The sequence below is a fragment of the Bos mutus genome, chromosome 7, assembly GCF_027580195.1.
Source record: "Bos mutus isolate GX-2022 chromosome 7, NWIPB_WYAK_1.1, whole genome shotgun sequence".
Lineage (NCBI taxonomy): Eukaryota > Metazoa > Chordata > Mammalia > Artiodactyla > Bovidae > Bos > Bos mutus.
In genome coordinates, this window is record NC_091623.1 from 99,347,479 (window position 1) to 99,369,721 (window position 22,243).

At 36.9% G+C, this 22,243-nt stretch overlaps 1 non-coding gene across 1 annotated transcript in view; it reads right to left on the minus strand.

Annotated features, from left to right (window-relative positions):
* Positions 1-18,246: 18,246 nt before the first annotated feature.
* LOC102270211 (uncharacterized) overlaps positions 18,247-22,243 on the minus strand; it is a 162,024-nt gene continuing 158,027 nt past the window's right edge. Inside the window, exon 5 of the transcript XR_011464925.1 lies at positions 18,247-21,683. This is a non-coding gene — a transcript (uncharacterized protein). The remainder of the gene's footprint in view (positions 21,684-22,243) is intronic.

The window sequence follows — 22,243 nt, forward strand, 5'->3', positions numbered from 1 at the left end:
TCACTTCTGTGTAAGGGAACTTTCTGAAATATTTGAGGCTGGTCTGGTGGCAGGATTAGAAACAAAAGGGAAGACATATATTACAAATGTACTAATTTCCCTTAGATTCTGATTGAGTCAGTCCATACATATGGCTATATGACTGGGCCTTTAAATTGCCTAAAGAAAATACAAAAAGCTTGAACTTAGTTTTAGATGTCAGGGCAAGTTGGAAGTGAAAGACAGCTGCATTACAGCTATACTAAGATGCAGCCGTAAAAACCTTCAGTGGACAGAATCTACTGTCAACCTTGTATGAAAGAAGTAGCTTATAATGAGAAGGAAAAAAGTATATGTGCAGACCTTGGAAAAGAATGGAAAGACTGGAGTAGAGGCATATGGATGAACACATTGGAGTATGCATGAGTATGAAGATCTTTAAATCACATATTAATGTCAAACAGAAAGTATCCATCATGAAAGAGGCAGTGAATAATACATACATGTGACAGACACTGACCAAATGTCTTATCCATTTGATGTCTGTTTTGTCTTCAGACACAGCAGTGCAGATACAATGGGATCATTAATAAAGTAGCCTCTGTGGCAGAGATGGAGGCTATGCATGGGTCTCAACATGAGTCTCATTTACTAAAGACTATCTAGTGACTTCTATCTCCAAATGTCCATCCAGTCAGAAATAAAGATCAGTAACATGTCCTGGATAGGCATGTGGTGTGGTTTAGTCACAAAGTTGTGTCCAACTCTTGTGACCCGATGGACCATAGCCCACCAGGCTTCTCTGTCCATGGGATTTCCCAGCAAGAATATTGGAGTGGGTTGCCATTTCCTTCTCCAAGAAAGTGTAAGTGAAAGCCGCTCAGTTGTGTCCAACTCTTTGTGACCCCAAGGACTTCTCCACGGAATTCTCTAGGCCCGAATACTGGAGTGGGTAGCCTTTCCCTTCTTCAAGGGATCTTCCTAACCCAGGGATCAAACCCACATCTCCCGCATTGCAGGCAGACTCTTTACCAGCTGAGCCACAAGGGAAACCCTGAATAGGCATATTGAGATCCAGTTATCAACCAATTGTCAACTCGATGACAATTTGACTACATTAAATTTCTTCTAGTCCCCCACTCTTGAGAGGCTAGTGGTTAATTCTCACAGGAACAGATATTTACTTCAGATGTGGTTTTATAATTACAGCTTGCAAAACTTCAATCAAAACTACTATCCAGGAGCTTACAGGGTACCAGGTTCACAATCTTGGGACTCTACACAACATATTAGCCACTCACATTCATAGCAAATGTGTCACTGGAATGGGTTCATGACTATGGGTTACAATTGCAGCATCACAAACAGTACCAACCAGAAGCTGCTGACCTTCTTGAGCACTAGAATAACCTGCTGAAAGCACAGCCTAAGCACCAGGTTGTAGGCAATGGATCCTTCAGAATATAGCATACGCTGAATTAAGAGACCACTATACATTACTGCATCCTCAATAAAAAGAATACATCAATCTTCTGATAGGTGTCCCACAAATCATCTCTCCCAGTGAACCACTGGGGACTTTATACTTCTCAGTCCTTGTAACTCTGGACACTGTGCTTACAAGAGGTACTGGCCTACAAACAAAGCACATTCTCACAGAGTCCCATTGAACAAAAAACTAAAATTATCACTTGAAACAAAGGACTCTGTGTGTCCAAGAAACAGTAATCAATAAGAAGAGTCATTTATTTTGGTTTCAGTAATTGACCCTAATCAACTGGAAGATGTGTAAATTTACAGAAAACAGGGACAAGAAATATGTATGAATCTCAGTTAATTCACATGGATGTCACTTGCTACTACCTCTCCCAATTGTGACTGTAAGTGGTAAGTTTGAATCTCTAGCTTGGAAAATCTATGTTTACCAGAAGCTCCAATACCTTAGGAATAATGGCTTGACTTACGCCAGCAAATAAGCCATTGAGACCATCAAAACTGGTCATAGCATAGCTGAGATAAGTGGAATTAATATGGATTATAAAAAAAGGTGACACTGACCTATGTAACAGAAACAGGGAATCATGGCAGCCAAAGTCGTATACACAATTTGGATCTTCCTTTAAGAGAGAACTTGGATCAGCTGAGGAGTGCCCATACTTGGCAGTCATCAGATTCAATGACTTTCAGATCCACCACAGGGGCTGGGTTGAAACAATGCTCTTCCATGGTTCACTGAGGCTTTCTTAGAGGTGCACTGAAGTCTAGAGTCCCTTTACCCTATATTTCTCACTTTGCCATCTCCTTTCATATATGTCAGATGTCCATCAGAGCATAGCATCTTTCCTTAGCTACTTGTACTCACTCTTCATTTTATCTTTCAAGGCTGCCCACCAGCAAATAACTTGCATTTTTAATCTCTGTCTTGATGCCTGCTTCTCTAAGTACCCAACCCATACATTAATTATTAAGTTACAAGATCAACATATATAGAAAATTCAACTTATCTTTATAGGGAAAAAAACTAATACATAAAAATAAAAATCTAATATGAAACCATATCCAACAACACAATAAACAAAAATATTTATGAATAAGTTTCTCAAAACATAGGAAATATTTCTCTACTGAAAGCTATAAAATGGTTTTAAACAAAATTAAAGAAAATCTAAATAAGATCAGAAATATTCCAAATTCATGATTGGAAGACACTGTTATGAAGACATCAGTTCTCTTCAAATAGATCTATGAACTGAATGCAATCCCAATCAAAATCTCTGGAATTTCTTTTCCTGGGTGTTCATAATGGATTCTAAATTTTATATAGAAATTTGAAGGACTTATAAAGTGAGAACTTTACAACAGTGTATTTTTATTCCCCCAACCCCAGTTGTTCTTTGTGCTCTTGTCAGAAACCTTACTTGTATGTATTATAAGAATTATAATACAGTATTAGTTTTGATTTAGACAATTCTAAACACGGTGTATGGGCTTCCCTGGTGGCTTCCCTGTTTGTAAATACTGGGATTTAACAAACAAGGAAATGAATAATGGACAGTGGGAACCAGGTTTCTCATTGATAAAGTGTTAAGGTGCATACATACGAGGGGAGAAACTTAAAAAAATACAGTGTCACATGGTACTGGATGAGAGCTGGTGATATTAGCAGATATTCAAGTTATATATATATATAGAGAGAGAGAGAGACAGAGAGACAGAAAGACAGAGAGAGAGTGTTCTATCCTCACAAAAACTTATAATCCCATGTAATTAGAAAAACACTGCTGCTGCTGCAGCTAAGTCACTTCAGTCGTATCTGACTCTGTGCGACCCCATAGATGGCAGCCCACCAGGCTTCCCCGTCCCTGGGATTTGCCAGGCAAGAACACTGGAGTGGGTTGCCATTTCCTTCTCCAATACATGAAAGTGAAGTCGCTCAGTCGTGTCTGACTCTTAGCGACCCCATGGACTGCAGCCTACCAGGCTCCGTCATCCATGGGAGACATATCCAAATTGAAGAGATGAAATATAAGATGGTCATCTCAATAGATGCAGAAAGAGCATATGACAAAATTCAACATTTATTCCTAATTAAAACGCTCAAAAAACTGGGTACTGAGGTACTTTATTACTTACTTCCACACAATAAAGGCCATATACGACAAGCCCACAGCTAATATCGTGCTCAATGGTGAAACAGGACATTTTTTCTTTAATACTGGTAACAAAGTTACCTACTTTTACCACTTTTACTCAAAACAGTACTGGCAGTCCTAGCCAGAGCAATTAGGCCAGAAAAAGAAATAAAAATCATCCAAACCAGAAAGGAAGAAGTAGAACTGTTTCTATTTGCAGATGGCATGTTGTTATATATTGAAAAACTTAAAGAACACACCAAAACAAAAACAAAAACTGTTAAAATTAATAAATTTATTTAGTAAAATTTCAGGAAAAACTACGAATATACAAAAATCAGTTGCATTTCTATACTCTTAACAACAAACTATCAGAATGAGACATTAAAAAAAAAAAGAAATCCCAATACAATTGCATAAAAAGAAAAAATCTAGGAATAAATGTAACTAAGGAGGTGAAAGACTTCTACACTAGACACAATAAAATACTGATGAAAAAAAACTGAAGACACAAATAAATGAAAAGATATTTCATGTTCTTGGAAAGGAAGACTTAATATTGTTAAAATGTCCATACTACCCAAAGGAAGCCCTACATATTCTACATATTCAATGAAATCCCTCTCAAAATTCCAATGGCATTTTTAAGATACAAAAAAAAAAAAAAAACTAAAATTCATATGCAACCACAAAAGACTCCAACGAGTCAGAGCAATCTTGAGAAAGAACAAAGCTGGAAGCATCACACTTCCTGATTTCAACCTATCAATATATTCCAAAGCTATAGTAATCAAAACAGTATGGTTATTGGCATAAAAAAGACACATAGACTAACAGAATAGAGAGGTCAGAAATAAACTCATTCATACATGGTCAATTAATTTATGACAAAGGAGCCAAGAATACTTGGGCCTGTCTCCTAGTGACAACTGTCATATCTGTGGGTTTTTACAGAGTCATATCCTTCATCAGAGTCATCATGTAATTTACTCTTGATATTGGATGACATGGAATTTATAATCAATAAATCAGATTATCAGGGTTTAACTGAGCTAAGAAAGATCACTCAGTCTAGCTATAAAAGTTTATAAAAAAACTTTTATATGAAGTTATATGAAAAAAAATTTCAAAGTCATAAAATGAAAGAAAAGTCAGTCAAATTGCATAATTACAGAAATGTCAAGAGTACCCAGATCTCTAGCCTCTAAATACAATGGTGTTTTCAAGTCTCATGCTCTAAGTAATGAGGAAGACTCAAATATCCTGGGGTGAGAAAGGTCATTACAAGCAGGAACTAGAAAAAAGTTACAAACTCAGGGATCACAAAGTTGACAAAAAAAAAAAAATTCTGAAATGGAGCAGGACCCTATGGTCCTTGCCCACCCCAAACCCCCATTCCTCTGTCTGTCTTGTGTCTGTGGAAAGCTTTAGTCAAAGAATAAGTTTAATCAGAGAAATGAAAAGTGCAGAAACAAAGGAAACAGTCAAAGGAGACCAAATAATAATAATGTAGTCATTAAGCATAGTCAAGGACCATTAGTTATTTTTCAAGGGCTATAGATTACATTCTGAGCCACCTCTGTGAGCTGTCTTGTAGACACTAAAACATCAGGGTGAAGAAATTAACTACATGATGACCGGACTGTACCCACAACATAAGCAGCCATAATTCTGAGAACTGGCCTCAAAGAAATGGGCACAGACAGACCCTGGAACTGAAGATCAACTGTACCTAAAATAACCCCAAGATGATGTTGGTCAGATCATCAGCGACCAATTTGAAGATGACTGTCAGAGCTGACTGTGCTATTTCTGCATGTAACCCCCTCCAAACTGTCTATAAAAGCTTCTGCAGTGATGGGGGTGGTGGTGGCGGGGGGGACGCAGGGAGGCAGTTGGCCTTTGGACAGACATCTGCCCTCCCCTGCAGTTGCCAGCATCTGAAATAAAGCAAATTTTCTTTTCCACCAATTTGGCCTGTTTATTGGCTTTAGAGCAGCAAGCAGCCCAACCTCACTCATCATTCGATAACAATTCTAGTGATTAATTTCACTGTTTTCAACATCCTCTGGTAACTCAAAGGATTAACACAAGGTCCAGTAAAACTATTTACCAGAGAAACTGGAAAATCAAAAGTAAAAAGGACATATTTATTATTAATGAGATGCCATCACTGACTGTTGGGAAATAAAACAAAAATATCAAGGACATCCAATTCTACCAATAACACTTGGGTCATTCATTCCCTAGCAGATGAATCAACAGAGATCCAGGAATTACCTTCTTTAGAGAGTCCCATCTTCAGCAGATTGACTTCCAGCTCCACCTGACACATTTGGAAGGCCTAGTCTTCTTGACCTCATTAATCCCTCAAGAACAGCAGGAATCAATTTAGAAATAACAGGACTAGAGAGTTTAACAGACGAGTTCCCAGTAACTGAAGCATGGCCCTCAGAAAAAGACTCAGTGCACAGTACTTCAGCAAAATGACAGCTAGGAATTATGCCCCCTGCCACTCAGCAGCCTCAGCCAAGAAATGTCAATTTTAACAACAATCTGCACATGAAAAATAACCCTCCCAAGAGTTTAGAATTCCAGGTGAGGGATGACCAGTACCTTGGTGAAGCACAGTGATAAGAAAGGACGCACTGAGGAGAGTAAGAAAGACAAATTCGTAGTAGCCCCATACTCTTCTCTCAAGCCCATGCAGCTCATGGGAGAAGTAAAGTGAGCACTGGAATCCACTAAGGATTCCAGAGCTGGCTCGCCCCAGCATCTGATCCACTCCTGAAGCCTTACGTGTCTCCCCGCTAGTGCCAGGAACTCAAGCCCTTCCAACCTTATGCCAGCGCCCCAGGCAGCTCCTGCAGCCTCAAAGGCGTACCTTGTCACCAGTTTGCCAGTGGGTTCCCCGTGAACCAAAAAAGCCAGTTCACTCACCACTTCCCTACTCCGGGTCCTCCCCCTGACCCACCACCTGTTACCAACCTCCTCCAGCGGCCCAAGGCGTCCTCCTCAGCACCAAGTTCCCAGAAGCCTCCACTGGAAACTGGAAACCCACTCATCGGGAAGTCGGTCTTTTCCAGCGACCCAGGCCCCGCCCATGGCTGCGCCCCCTAGAGGTTCCTGGGAATACAGGTCCCTGTTGCACCCAAGCTCCAAGCACACGGGCTCCTGTGAACACAGGTCCTAAGTTACCCTCGTGTCCAGTGGCTCCAGTGACTGCAGGTGGCATCCTTGGCACCAGGCACCTGGAAAGCTGCACTGAATTCAGGCCCCAGGTTCACCCAGCCACCTGCTGGCTCCAGTTCCCCATCCTTCCTCCCACAGCTCTCAAGGTCCAGGCAGCTTCCTCAGCTTGCAAAAGGCTGTGTGAACTCAGGTTTCTGGCCCACTCTGATGGCTGTGGTCACTGGTGGCTTCTTGGCTCCAGGAAGCTCCCATGAACTCAGGTTCTCAATCCACTCCAGGAACTTCAGGCTTCCAAAATCTCAGACAGCTCCAGCAACTCCAGGCTTTCGGCCCACCCTGTGGCTCTCACATGGGAACAGACCCCTAGAGGACACCTATGAATCCACATCCTAGCTTGACTCAGCACTGCCTAGCTCATGTGACACTGGTCAGCTCCCGATGGGTTCCAGCAAATTCAGGCTCCTGGCATTTCCCATGGTTCTGAGGTCTCAGGCTCCCAGACAACAAACACCAGGGAACTCAAGCTGGGAGGTGGCGAGCAGGGCGGGGGAGGTTGGGGGGGAGGAACCTGAGGAACACAAAATGAAAATCCACAAAATGAATGAAAAGGCAATCTGTGTAATGTGAGAAAATATTTGCATACCATATGTCAGATAAGGGGTTAATTTCCAAAATATGTAAAAATCAATAAACCTAATAACAACAATAAATAATGAAACAACTTGATTAACAAATGTGCAGGGAACTGAATAGACAGCTTTCCAAAGATACTGATGGCCAACAGGTACATGAAAAGGTGCTCAACATCACTAATCATCAGAGAAATGCAAATCAAAGCCACAATTAGATATCACCTGACACCTGTCAGAATGGCTATCAATAAAAATACAAGAGATAACAAGCGTTGGTAAGGATGTAAAAGAAAGGGTAAACTTGTGCACTGTTGGTGGGAGTGTAAATTGGAGCAGCCACTATGGAAAACAGGATGGAAATTCCTCAAAAAATTAAAAATAAAATTACCATGTATGTGCGTGCTTATTTGCGCAGCTGTGTTTGACTCTTGGCTATACCATGGATTATAGCCTGCCAGGCTCCTCCGTCCATGAGATTCTCCAGGCAAGAATACTGGCCTAGGCAGCCATTCCCTTCATCAGGACTTCTTCCCAACTCAGGGTTCAAATCCAGATCTCCTGCATTGCAGGCAGATTCTTTACCATCTGAGCCACCAGGGAAGCCCCAAACTACCACATGAGCCAGCAGTCTCTCTTCTGGGTATAAACCCAAAAGAAATGAAGAGATAGATGAACCACCTTGTTCTTTGCAGCATTAGTCACAATATTCAAGATTTGGAAACAATGTATTATATATGTGAATACATTGAATATACATATATTTGAATGTTATTCAGCTATAAAAAGAATAAAATTCTGTTATTTGCTATTTGATATAACATGGATGGATTTTGAAGGCATTACACTAAGTGAAATGAGTCAGACACAGAAAAACAAATACTGTTTGACATCATTTATGTGTGGATCCCAAAAAAAGTTGAACTGGAAGAAACAGAATAGAATGGCAGTTTCCAGGAACTGGGAGGTTTGGGAAATAAAGAGATACGCGTCAAAGGATACGAACTTCTAGTTATTAAGATGAATCTGTTCTGGAGATCAAATGTATAGCATGGTAAGCATAGTTAACAGTACTGTCTTGTATATTTGAAAGTTGCTAAGAGTGTAGAGCTTAAATGTTTTCATCACAAAAATGAAATGGCAATTGTATTAAGTGGCGAATATATTGATGAACCCTATGGTGATAGGTTTTTTACAATATATAAAGGTATTGAGTCACCATATCATATACCTACAAAATAGTACATGTCAATTATATTTCAAAAAAGCTGGAATTTTTTTTAAATAAAGAAGAAATGCATGAATTCCTTAAATAACATGCAATACCAAGGTTTTTTCACAAATAGACAACCTGAAGAGTCCTATACCTACTAAATGAATTGACTTTCTTTTCTAAGAAAATTAGTTACCTAGAAAACTTTATTAGAAAATTTTACCTAACTTATTACAAAGAAATAGTATCAATTCAAAACAAAATCATGCAGAATACTGAAATGGGAGGAATGTTTTCCATATCTTTCTGTGAAGCCAGTTAGATAATAATCTAACCACACAGACATTACAAGAAAAGAAAACTACATGCTGATATGCTTTATGATCATTGATTACAAAATTTAAACAAAATTTTGAAAAACTTAAGAATATATAAAGTGACACAGTGAAGTTTGTAAATACAAATTGTATTTAACATTTGAAAATCAGTTATTCAACATAGTAACAAACATCAAACTAACCAAAAAAAAGTATGATTATCTCAGAAGATGAAAAAAAAATGAACAAAATTCAAAAGCTATTCTTGATTTTAATGAGAAAAAACAGATAACTAGGGGTAGAAGGGAATTTCCTCAACCTGAGAAACAGCTACAAAAAATCTACAACTTTACATTTAATAGTAAAATTCAAAATGTTCCCTCAAAATATTAAAAAGGAGAAAAGATAACAAATGTTCAGCTCTACTTTTTATTCAACATTGTTATGAAAGATCTAGCCAGTAATCCAGCAAGAAAAAAAGATAAAGTTTATCCAGATTGAAAGGAAAATGCAGTTTGGCCATTATTCAAGTATAACACAACTATCTATAGAAAATACAATAAAATGTACCAAAAAATCCCACCATATGATGGTTGAACATCTGGATATTCATATACAAAAAAGTGAACTTCAATTCACACTCCATACTATATATAAAATTCACATGAAAAGCTTCTTAGATCTAGATGTAAAACAGAAAACTAAGTTTTAATGAGGAAAAATCTTTATGAATTTTTACTTAAGAAAAAATGTCTTAGCTATGACATCAAAAGCATGATACAGGAAAGTAAATTGTTTTATTGGACTTCATTAAAATAAAAACTTCTTTATAAAAGTTTGATAGTTTCTTAAAAAACAAACCATAGACCCATTATATGATTCAACTATCCAATTCCCAGTTAATTACTTGAGGGAAAAATATAAATGTCACACACAGCTATGTACAGAATGTTATAGCACCTTGGTTTATAATAGCCACAAACTGGAAACAACTCAAATAGGGTTAATCCCACTTTGGTAAGTGATTGGATAAGCATGCTATGGTATATTCATTAAAGAATGGGATAGTATTCTGTGATTTAAAAAATAATTTCCTATCCATACATGTAACAACATACATGAATCTCAAAAATAATGATTGTAAATGAATGAAGTCAGAATGAAGAATATATTCTAATCTACAATGACAAAGAGCAGAGCAGTGATTGATTGATGGTATCTTTCCATCCTCCTTTTATACCATTTTTTAAAAGTAGCTGCATATATACTCCTGCTTTTTGATAAATGGTTATGTTGTATGAAAAATTTTCAGTAAATTATTTTTATTCTTCCTGAAGTGTTCATGAAGATTGAGCCAAATGACCTTTCTAATTGGGAGTGCAGGGATGGATAGAGAGCAGAGGTATTCTTTTGAAGTGAGGATCCTTCAAGGAAGTAACCTTTGCCATTCTTCTTCAACTGAATACAATCACCAAGATATGTGTCTTTTCAAACTACTATTTGAACTCATTTCTTTTCCCAGAGCCTCACTGCCAGTTCACTGAAAAGACAAAATGGCTTACTTTCAAATGATAAGGTCTATTTCATTCTTCATTTTGGCATCTTCCATTTTCTCTGGTGAGTAATTTTTCTCTTAGTGAGAAACTTTTAATCATTCAGTATTTGTCAAAACTTGGGCCAACTATGGATAGAGACCTCACTGATGAGACTGATGATAATTTTTTTTTTATATACCAATGCTCAATGGATGATGTAGGAGGTGCTTTTAAAGCATACTAGCCTGGTGGGCTACAGTCCATGGGGTCGCTAAGAGTCGGACACGATTGAGCGACTTCACTTTCACTTTTCACTTTCATGCATTGGAGAAGGAAATGGCAACCCACTCCAGTGTTCTTGCCTGGAGAATCCCAGGGACGGGGAGCCTGGTTGGCTGCTGTCTATGGGGTCCCACAGAGTCGGACGCAACTGAAGCGATTTAGCAGCAGCAGACTAAGATTGGTCTTCCGTGGTGGCTCAGGCGGTAAACAGTCTGCCCGCAATGCAGGAAATCCAGGTTTGATCCCTGGGTCAGGAATATCCCCTACAGAAGGGAATGGCTACCCACTGCAGTATTCTTGACTGGAGAATTCCATGGACAGAGGAGCCTGGCAGGCTAGATGAGATATAATGAATTTGTTTGCAGATCCTATTCCTTGAATATGGAATGCTTTCATGTAAGTTCAGGCTCTTACTATATTTCAAGGTTCTCATATACAAAGTGGGGTACTACCTATTTTTGACAGAGTTACTGTTAGCTGGAGTTATATAAACTACTATGGAAGAGTATGTGCAATGTAGTCAGATTCAAAGCAGACGTAAATGAATGCATATTGACTGAAATTTAATTTTTGGATTTTTCTTGTATTCTAGTATCTAATCTCAGAAACAGAAAGGCATCATCACAAATATATATTGAGTTTTTTTTTTTTTTTCAAAGAATAATATTCTTTATTCTGTTTTTAGATAATAACTTGTCAAAGAACATCAAAGAGTGACATATTATTAATCTATGCTCTGGTTGCAGGTATTCCCTTCGGAATTTCAACACGTTTTGAAATACATCTGGTAAACTATCATTTGGATCTTTAAATTAAAACTTAGAGTTTGTTATACCGCCATCGATATTTAATTTCATAGGCAATTAAGGATTTGAATGTTGATCCTAAGAAAAGTGGGCATTGTTTTTAGCAAAGATACAAGGATTCAATACAAATATTTGGGAACTTTAAAAGTGGCTGTAGTCAACTACAGTCATTCAGACAGACAGACAATACAATTGACCTGAAGGAGGTGATGGTAGCTCAGAATAGGAGAGTGGAAAAGAAAATAGACATGAATAGAATGTGCCCTATTTTCACATATTCAAAACCATCACAGAGCTTGTTCCATGTGCCAAGAAATATTCTAATATTACAATTACAGTATTTAAATTTGAATTCAAATTGAATATTCAAATATTAAGTCAAGAAAGAACTAAGTTTAGGACATCAGTAGGCTCACAGTGTGTGGAAGATGCTATTCATATTGTTATTGTAGCTAGTATTAATATCTTTATAGCCTGACTGTGACAAGTTTGAAGATACAACGGGTTGCACCAATGAATACTTTCCTGTCTGTGCATCAGATGGCAACACATATAGCAATGCATGTGCCTTCTGCAATGAAGTTAGGTAAGAAACAAAATTTGTATGTTTATCTTCATACTAATACTTATTTTTAATATTAATGCCTCTTTTAAGAACTCTAGGACAGAGACTTACCTGGTAGCTCAGTGATGAAGAGTTTGCTGCCAGTGCAGGGGATACAGGTTCTACCCCTGGTCTAGGAGGATCCCACATGCTGCGGAGCAACTGGGCCTGTGTGCCATAACTACTGAGCATTAGCTCAGAGTCCGTGCTCCACAACAAGGGAAGCCATGAAATGAGAAGCCGGTGCACTCTCCACAACTAGAGAAAAGCCCACGCAGCAACAAAAATAAATAAATAAATAAAATTATAAAAGAAAAAGAACTCTAGTTAGTACTGGCATTAATTCAAATACACTAAGGCACAATTGCTATACCTTTGAATTTATCATTTCTAAGAATTTTGTTGTGGGGTTATCTTTATAATTACTCTCATTTGCAGTGCAACACCCAAATTAATTAAATGAATGAAATATAATTAAACAATTAAAATGTTAACAACAGTAGAAATAGATGAATTACTTCACCTAAAACAATTTTTAACTTTTACTTTAATGACATAGAGATAATATATTCATTATAAAGATATATTTTCATTATCTGCATTGTAGATTTTTTAACTTTTCCCTACACTTTAGTTCATTTATAATTACAAACCATGCAGGAACAATGAAGTGACCCTTTATAGAATGAAACAGTATAAAGAAGGGACTGTATCTTAAATACTGTTCTTTGAACTAAATTTCCAAAATTCTGTTATTCACTTAACTTTTAATTAGGCTAGATTTTAATGCACTTACTTGATCACAATGTAAGTATTTGATTATGTCTTAAAGAGAGAAGCTACTAAACAATCAAGCAATAGAAAACAATAGAAGAAGAAATAGAAGAAAACACAAATTTTCCTTCCTATGAAGATAGATCAAAATAGTGTGGCTTTCAGAGGTTGGGTCAACATGCTTTTGTTGCTCAGGGATGGAGAGATGGGTAAGAAGGAAGACAACACTAGAGAGAAGCCTCAGGAAAGTTAAGTTCAGCAGGAGGATTATCACAACTGGAGAAGCATCAGTAGATAAACAGCCTAGCAAGCAGTATGTCCATCCTCCTTTTCCACAGGAGGGAGAAGAGGCAAGAGGGACATCTACATAGGGAATTGAGGGTCAGAAAACATTCAAAACCTGGTTAGATGATAAGCCAGCCTCTGAGATGTGCCTCAATAGGATCTGCCCCAAGGTGCAGTTTTTCAGTGCAAATTGGAATTAACAAAGCCATTGGAATCTGCACAGAGAGCCAGGCCAGTCCATAAGAGAAAACTCTCATTCTCTTCAGAAATTAAACAGGCAATGATGTCAATTTATTCTGAAGCAGAGAAGGCTGATTCTCATTCTTAAAACACTCTTTGCATACTTTTATAGAGCAAGTAAGCGTGGTTTCACTGGCATAGAGAAGACAAAGGATGGCTACAGAGTTTGGCTATGGTCACTAGACAGCTCCTGGCCCTTCAGAAAATAGATTCAACCAATGCTGAGTCTTTTAGTCAAAAGTCCTAACTCAGGGGAAACACAGTGAGTCTCATACAGAATTTATAACGTAATTATGTTTTCTTTTTCTTTTTAGGAAACGTGGTGATCAACTTAAATTTATTAGTTATTTTCAATGCTGATTCCTTGATGTAACTTTCTATATGAAATGATTCCTCTTATCCTTTCTGTTTTACTGAAGGGGATTTCCATGGTTTTTACAAAGAGTAAGGAAACTCAGGACATATTCTATATGATTGATCTATACATTCTTTTTCATAATAAAGTTTGAAAATTCTTGAATTCAGTATTTCTGACTCTATATGATTTAATGACTTTCCTGTTTTAGAAAACATAAGGCATACATAATTTCCTATGACAATCATGATTGCCTAAATAAAAAAGATTAACCATGCAAAAAATATAACATCTCTTGTGGGTTCTTGTTCTCTGTCACTCTCATATCCCTAAGTGGTTGAAAGAACACAGTGGATACTTAAAAGATTTATTCACAATTAAATGAGAAACAATCCCGTGTAAATCTCTTTTGAGAAAATTGGTATTAGAAAATTATTTATATTTCTAGGAACATAACAGTGGTTCAGAAAGTTATATAATTGAGTTTGTAGTATCGATCTACTCCTGTGGACTATTTAAGTTCCATCTTATTCCAAATCATTGAAATAAATGCCACTGAGTCACTATCTCAATCTACTGAAGCCTTACCTTTGTTCTATTCTATTCTATTGCTTTAAAAAAGGTTGATAGAAAAAAATAGTTTGAAATGCTCTTAAAGTTTGTGTGTGTGTGTGTTTCTTTAACCAAGGAAGGAATCTGATACTAATAGAGATGTTCTATTATCAAAACTGTGGTAAGGCTTCACAGACTTACTTGCTTTAGTCCTCACAGATACGTGGTTCAAGTGTGGTGGGAGTTGCTCAGTCGTGTCCGACTCTTTGAGAACCCATGGACCGTAGCCCATCAGGCTTCTCTGTCCATGGAATTCTCCAGGCAAGAATACTGGAATAGGTTGCCATTCCCTTCTCCAGAGATAGGTGTAATTAATTATCTAAAATTATAGATTTTGAAGTTCTGTCTTAAATCATGAAAGGAAAGCCCATGAACCATCTTACCTCAGCTTATTTAAACATTACCTTTGTTGTAGCCTTATATATTTTGCTTTCAGGTTGGGGCAGTATGAAAAAGGATTGTTGACATTTCATTAAAGATTTTTTTTAACAGAAGATGAGAACTTCCCATTTATTTGGTATTTCAAGAAGTATGTTAAGGCTCTGCACATTTCTTAGTCTTCATGTAAAAGTGAGTTAGCTGTAACGAAGTCCATTTTTTGACAATAAGGAACTAAGATGTATGATTTAAAATATACTAAAATATGCTATTATGGTAATAAAGATAAATTTTACTAAACTGCATTACTCTTTTATTAAGTCAGGAAGAGGTTGCCCCAGATGAGTTTCTGTGATGATGAGTTGAATACCTTTGCCTAAATAGGGAGATATGAATCAGTGTACATACAACCTCAATGTCCAGTTGGATAGAAGAATCAGAAATAGCCCTGAAGGGTCTCATGAATAAGTAGTTCTATTGAAGTCATTTTGAATTTTCATTATTTGGATAAATGCATCAATGATTTCTTCCTCTTTATAGCCATAGCCATGGCAAGGTTCATTTATATCTGTCCTATCTTAACCTGGCAAGGGATTTTTTTCTTCGGAATGCTGACAGTTCCATACATACCAGAAGCATAATCACCAAACCTGCCTTTAGATGTCACACATACTGACTCTAACTTTCCAGGAAGTGTTCTTATCTTCCTTCCTTAGGCCAATAGATGGCCTTGTTGGATTCCTGAGTTTCATCCTCCTTTGCTGTACCTTTTAGGGAGTAATATAGCAAAAAATTTTACTGTATTAAAGAGTTACAGAAAGAAAAGAAAAGTTATAGATATTTAGTCTATTACTTTTCCTATCTTATATGGTAGAAATATTACAGAGATGATCTGAGTATGTGTGTACAGGGATGGCAAGTGAGAGACTGAAGCTTCCTTAGTACAAATTCACTGTACATTTTTTTTTTAAACACTGATCATGTTGTGTGGTTTCTAAAGTTGGATGCCTGGAGATGTTCCAATATGAATTTTTACATTCTTTTTAATTTCTGTTTTTGGTTATGTTCTATACTGATCAAAAGACATTCCTGTCAATGTATGTAAGAATATGAAAAAGAATAAATATATATGTATAACTGAGTCACTTTCTGTACAGTAGAAATATAACAGTGTAAATCAACTATACTTTAATATAATTTTAAAAAATACATTATAGTAATGACATATATAATTAAATATATATTATAAAACATTTTACCTATGAGGGTATAATATCAAAAATGCTTGCAGACAACTAATCCCTGCTTTAATCCAATGTCTTATTGTATAAGCAAGGTTAAATGAAAGCCACAGAGAAGAACTTGCCTGAATGACAGGTACAACAGAATAAGATCTAGATAAACATCCTAATATTCAGGATTATCAGTTTTCTACCTTTCTCTTACTTCAAATGATTTTTTTATATATTTATATCTGGTATAAAGCCTAAATTAAGATACCATATTGGACTTTCCTGGTGGTACAGTGGATGAGAATCCACCTGCCTATGCAGGAGACACGGGTTCGATCCCTGGCCCAGGAAGATTCCACAAAGCCCATGCGCCACAGCTACTGAGCCCATGTGCTACAACTACTGAAGACTGTGCTCTGCAGGAAGAGAAGCCACTGCAATGAGAAGCCCACGCACCACAGCAAAGAAGCCCATGCCGTAGCTTGCCCGAAGGCCTGCGCCAAGCAACAAAGACCCAGTACAACCAAATAAATAAATAAACTTTAAAAAAAATCTATAAACAAAAAAGATGTCATTAAAAAAATCACATTAAGTCCTGCCTTGATATCTGAGCCTTGTGTGTGCTTAGTTGCTCAGTCGTGTTTGACTCTTTAGGACCCCAAAAACTATAATAGCCCACCAGGCTCCTCTGTCCATGGGATTCTCCAGGAAAAAAATACTGGAGTGCATTGCCTTTCTCTTCTCCAGGGGATCTTCCAGAGCCTCAAATGCCTAACCATGAGTTTCCATGCTCTCACCAGGGACAAATCCCAATGAATGACAATGGCTGCCCACAGGATAGTACCTCTGTCAGCAGGATCAACTATATTCCAGTTGGTCTTCAACCTGATGGGTTTCACTTCCATGCCAGTCTGAACATTATTGAAACAAGCAAGTGACATCATTCCATAGCAAAGAGAGGTCACTGTATTTCTTGTTACTACAAAACATGCTTCACTTGTTCAACCTAATTATTCAATTGAATGATTTTGTTGGATAGGGCATCTTTGTAAATACATTATACAAAGTAAAAGAAGTCAAAGGAGTAGACACAAGGGACAACATAGTGTTTCATTGTATTTATATAAAACTTCCAGAAAAGGCAAAGCAATCAAATAAGATGGAGATTGGTGGTTGCCTGGTGCTGAGGGTTGGAAGTGGGAGTGACATCTAAAATATAAGAAAGATTATACTGGATGATCTGAAAGGAAAGGAAAGTGAAGTGGCTCAGTCGTGTCCAACTCTTTGCAACCCCATGGACTGTAGCCTACCACGCTTCTCCGTCCATGGGATTTTCCAGGCAAGACTACTGGAGTGGGTTGCCATTTCCTTCTCCAGGGGATCTTGCCGACCCAGGGATCGAACCCGGGTCTCCCGCATTGTAGGCATACGCTTTACCGTCCGTGGCTCAGACTGAAGTCACTGGATGCTGTAAATGTTCTTAAATTGTTGTGATGGTTATATATCTAGGTATATTTACAATAATCATTGCATTATACCTAAAAATGACTATGTTATTAGTATATAAATATAAAAATAAACATGTTTAAAAGTAATAAAATACAAGTTGCATATTAAAAGTGCCTTTTATTACCAAAGTTTCAAGTTTTAACTATTATCAAATCCCAAGTTTTTTATTTTCATTATTGAGTAAAATATAAGATTCTTTTTAAGAACTAAGTTAGATTACATATGGGAAGCTGCTTCATAGAGCTTTGGTAGACAATAGTGACTCAATAAGAAATGGTTTCCACTCTTAGTGGACAATAATTTTAAATAGTATACTGAAAGTTCTGAGAAAATAGTATTATATCTATTTTTGCTTAACAGCTTTTCCCTATAATATTACTTAGGGCTTGATACATAATAGGTTTTTATACAATATTTTTAATAAAAATAAAAAGAATACATATATGAATACATCAGGGTTAACGGAATAACTTTCAGAATTTTAATTGTGGTAAAATACATATAAATTTTATTGTCTTAACAATTTCTAAGCATACAGTTTATTAGCATTAAATATATTGACACTGTTGAACAATCAATCTTTAAAATTCTTTCCATCTCACAGAACTAAAATTCTCTACACGTTAAACAACTACCCAATTACCCATCTCCCTCCCCCTGAGCCCAGGAAACCACCATTCTACTTTATGTGTCTATGGCTTTGCTACTACTCTAGTAGTACTTCATATAAGTGGAATTATAGAGTATTTGCCTTTTGTTAAAATATGTCAGAATTTTTTCTTTCAATGCTGAATAATATCCTATTGTATGTATATACTGTATTTTACTTATCTGTTTATTTGATGATGGTCATAGGTGTTACTTCCATTTCTTGGCTACTCTGCTGTTAGGAATATTGGCATAGAAATATTTCTTCAAGATCTTGGTTTCAAGTCTTTTGAGTATATGTCCAGGAGTAGAATTACTGGATTATACAGTAATTCTATTTTTAAATTTTAAAGGAATTGCCAAACTGTTTTCTATAGTAGCTGCACCATTTTACACTCTTCCAACAGTGCACAAGAATTCCAATTTTTCTGCATCTTTGCCAACATCTGGGTTTTTTTTCTGCTTTTTTAATAGCAGACTTTCTAATGGGTGTGAGGTAGTACCTCACTTTGATTTTGATTTACTCTTTGAAGAGTTATTTTCTACACAACCTATGTTGGGAAAAGGTTATGAAACAAACTGAATGCTTTTTTTTTTTTTTTTTAACAATGTGACTCCAAAACTGTATACTCCATTAAACAATTTCACTAAGAATTAATATTGGAGAATTTAAACAAAGAAAATCCACCATGTAGATCACAAAAATGAAATCACAAAATTTCAATAAAAATGTGAAAATTTTTACCAATAAAATGAGCATGGCTTTTTAATGGCAAATTGTACTTGTCTTTCAGTATATATGAAATTCTACTCCTAGGTATATATCCACAGACATGAAAATATATGGTCACACAAAAACGTGTACAGGACTGTTAATAGCTACAGTGTTATTATACACATCAAGGATATTCAGTCCACTGATAAATGGATAAAGAAAATGTGTTCTATCTATAAGATGGATTATTATTTTGTCATAAAAAGCAAAGAAGTATGATAGCAAGCTACAACATGGATGAACCTTGAAAACATTTTGCTAAGTAAAAGAAACTAGAAACAAGATACCTTCCATATATACTGATATATAGGCATACCTTGGAGATTTTGTGGGTTTGGTTCCAGACCACCAATTAAGTAAACATTTCAATAGTGAGTCACATGAATTTTTTGCTTTCCCAGTGCACAGAAAAGCAATGCTACAATATACTGCAGTCTATTAAGCATGCAATAGCACTATGTCTAAAGCAACCATGTACACGTCCCTTGATTTTAAAATGCTTTATTGCAAAAGAAATGCTGACCATCAAATGATTCTTAATGAGTCATGGTAGTAAATATCAAAGATTACTTATCACAAATCACTATAGCAAATATAACAATAATGAAAAAGTGTGAACCATTACAAGAACTACCAAAAAGTGACACAGGGACTCAAAGGGAGCAAATGCTGTTGGAAGAATGGCACTGATACACTTGCTTTATATGAGGTTGCCACATACCTTCAATCAGTAAAAAGTGTAGTGTCCATGAAGTGCAATAAAGCAAAATGCAGTAAAACAAAGAATTACTGTAGATATAGACCTATATATTCCATTTATAAGAAAATCTCACATGTTATATGATTCCATTGATGTGAAATGTCCCAAAGAGGCAGAGAGACCAGAAGCAGTTTAGTGGTTGCCAAGAATTATAGGTGGGGTCTTGGGAAGTACCTGGGTTTATCTGTTTGGTTTTTTCTTGGAATGGGTGAGATGATGTTCTGTAAGAAGACAGTGGTGATGGTTGCACAACATTGTGAATATATACTTAAAAAACAAAGTTTGTTTTTAAATGGGACATGTTAAGTTTTATGATACTGTAAATCAAGTGTTCTTCAATTAATTTTTAACATTTTTTATAATGGAAAAGAATACACACATAAATTTACCAGCAATTCACTGACTAATATTTCTTATACATGTCTTTTACAATGAAAAGGAACACTGAAGTGGTTGAATGCATTTTAATAATGTGACTCTAAATTTATGTATTTTAATGGATACTTTCATTAGGAATTACTATTAAAAAATGTAAATGAATAAGTAACTCCCATATAGATTATCTTTTAGAGGTAAAAATGTTTACTGAAAAGCCGAGCAGGTCTGATATCACATATGTAGCAGCTTGAAACTTGCTTTCTAGTAGTCAGTCTACAATTCTGTCTGGACCAAGCTTTAAATGAAAACTGACCACTCAAATAAAGCCATTTCTTGCTGGTTGGGAGATAAATAGAGAAGCATCAGACATGGAGCACAAATGAATATTCTAAATCAATAAAGGCAAATTTGGCTGGTCTGCTACTGAACCACTTGGCTAGCATTTATGATCAGAAGATTGACGTGTAATATTTGTTAGAATTCAAGTTCCCATATTCCTCTTCTTGAGGTTTTGACCTTTTAGAATAAAGAGAAGCCCAACTGTTTGCACTTTTAGTAAACTTCCAAGTGATGGATTATTCACCTTTGAGATTATTTCTTTAATTATAGTTACCAAAAGTATTCAGGTGTTTTAACACACTAATCAAAAGCAGAGACATTACTTTGCCAACAAAGGTCCGTCTAGTCCAGGCTATGGTTTTTCCTGTGGTCATGTATGGATGTGAGAGTTGGACTGTGAAGAAGGCTGAGCGCCGAAGAATTGATGCTTTTGAACTGTGGTGTTGGAGAAGACTCTTGAGAGTCCCTTGGACTGCAAGGAGATCCAACCAGTCCATTCTGAAGGAGATCAGCCCTGGGATTTCTTTGGAAGGAATGATGCTGAAGCTGAAACTCCAGTACTTTGGCCACCTCATGCAAAGAGTTGATTCATTGGAAAAGACTCTAATGCTGGGAGGGATTGGGGGCAGGAGGAGAAAGGGACGACAGAGGATGAGATGGCTGGATGGCATCACTGACTCGATGGACGTGAGTCTGGGTGAACTCCGGGAGTTGGTGATGGACAGGGAGGCCTGGCGTGCTGTGATTCAGGGGGTCGCAAAGAGTCAGACACGACTGAGCGACTGAACTGACTGACTGACTGAACCCACTAATCAACCAAAAACAGAAAGGGTATTTTAATAAAGATAATATTACTTAACATTTTTTTGACTGAAATATTTATGGTTACAAACCATATTAGGTTTTCTATTATCGAACACACAATTAAGGTAGGTTTTCAATTGTCAATGTTTAATTGAAGAAAGAAAAAAGGAATCTTTTTCATTGGTGGGTTCTTAGAGTTGGAAAAATTCTCCAACAATCTACATTCTGTCTTGTGTATTACTGAAGGCTTAGTCTGGTCATCTAGGAATTTAAAGCCCTGTTTTAGAAGACTAATTGGTTGTAGAATCCATAGAAAAACAGGATTACAATAAAAGCCATAGGAATTTGTGGCTGAGGCAGAGTCAGCAACGACCCCAATGACTAAAATCAAATCTTCCATCTTCTCTGTAAAGAAAGAAAGAGAAAGAAAAATTATTTTAAAAAGTATTTAAAATTGCCTGACTATTGCACTAAGTGCTTCTCCATGAGGAGACTGACTGTGACAGAGCTAGGAGGGCTGTGCTCCGTAAGCAGCAGGGCCCCTTCCAGGCCCCTACTCTGCACAGGTCCTCCTGACCCTCTGGGGCTACTTGACTCTTCCTACATGTTCTCTCCTGACTCAGCCTTGGAACCCACCCAGACCTCAGGAAGAGGATTAGAGATTGTATTCCTGGTTCTCTAAAAGTAGAAGCCCATCTGGGGATTCAGTGAGTAGAAATACCAGTGAGAGAAACTGAGGCAGGAAGTAGGATGGCTGGCTGAACCTTTAGACTGGGAACACCTGCAAAGGGAAGGAGGCAGGAAGGGAGGTTAGGCTGAAGTGTCCTAGATTGCCCTGTTCTCTGAGGAAAGTTTGGAGTCTTGTCATGGAGTTCAGGGGACAAAGTGAACCATCAGAGGAGTTCCTTTCTGACATAAATTGTAATGGATTTAAATTTCTAAAGGCAGTAGAGTTTCTTGCTCAG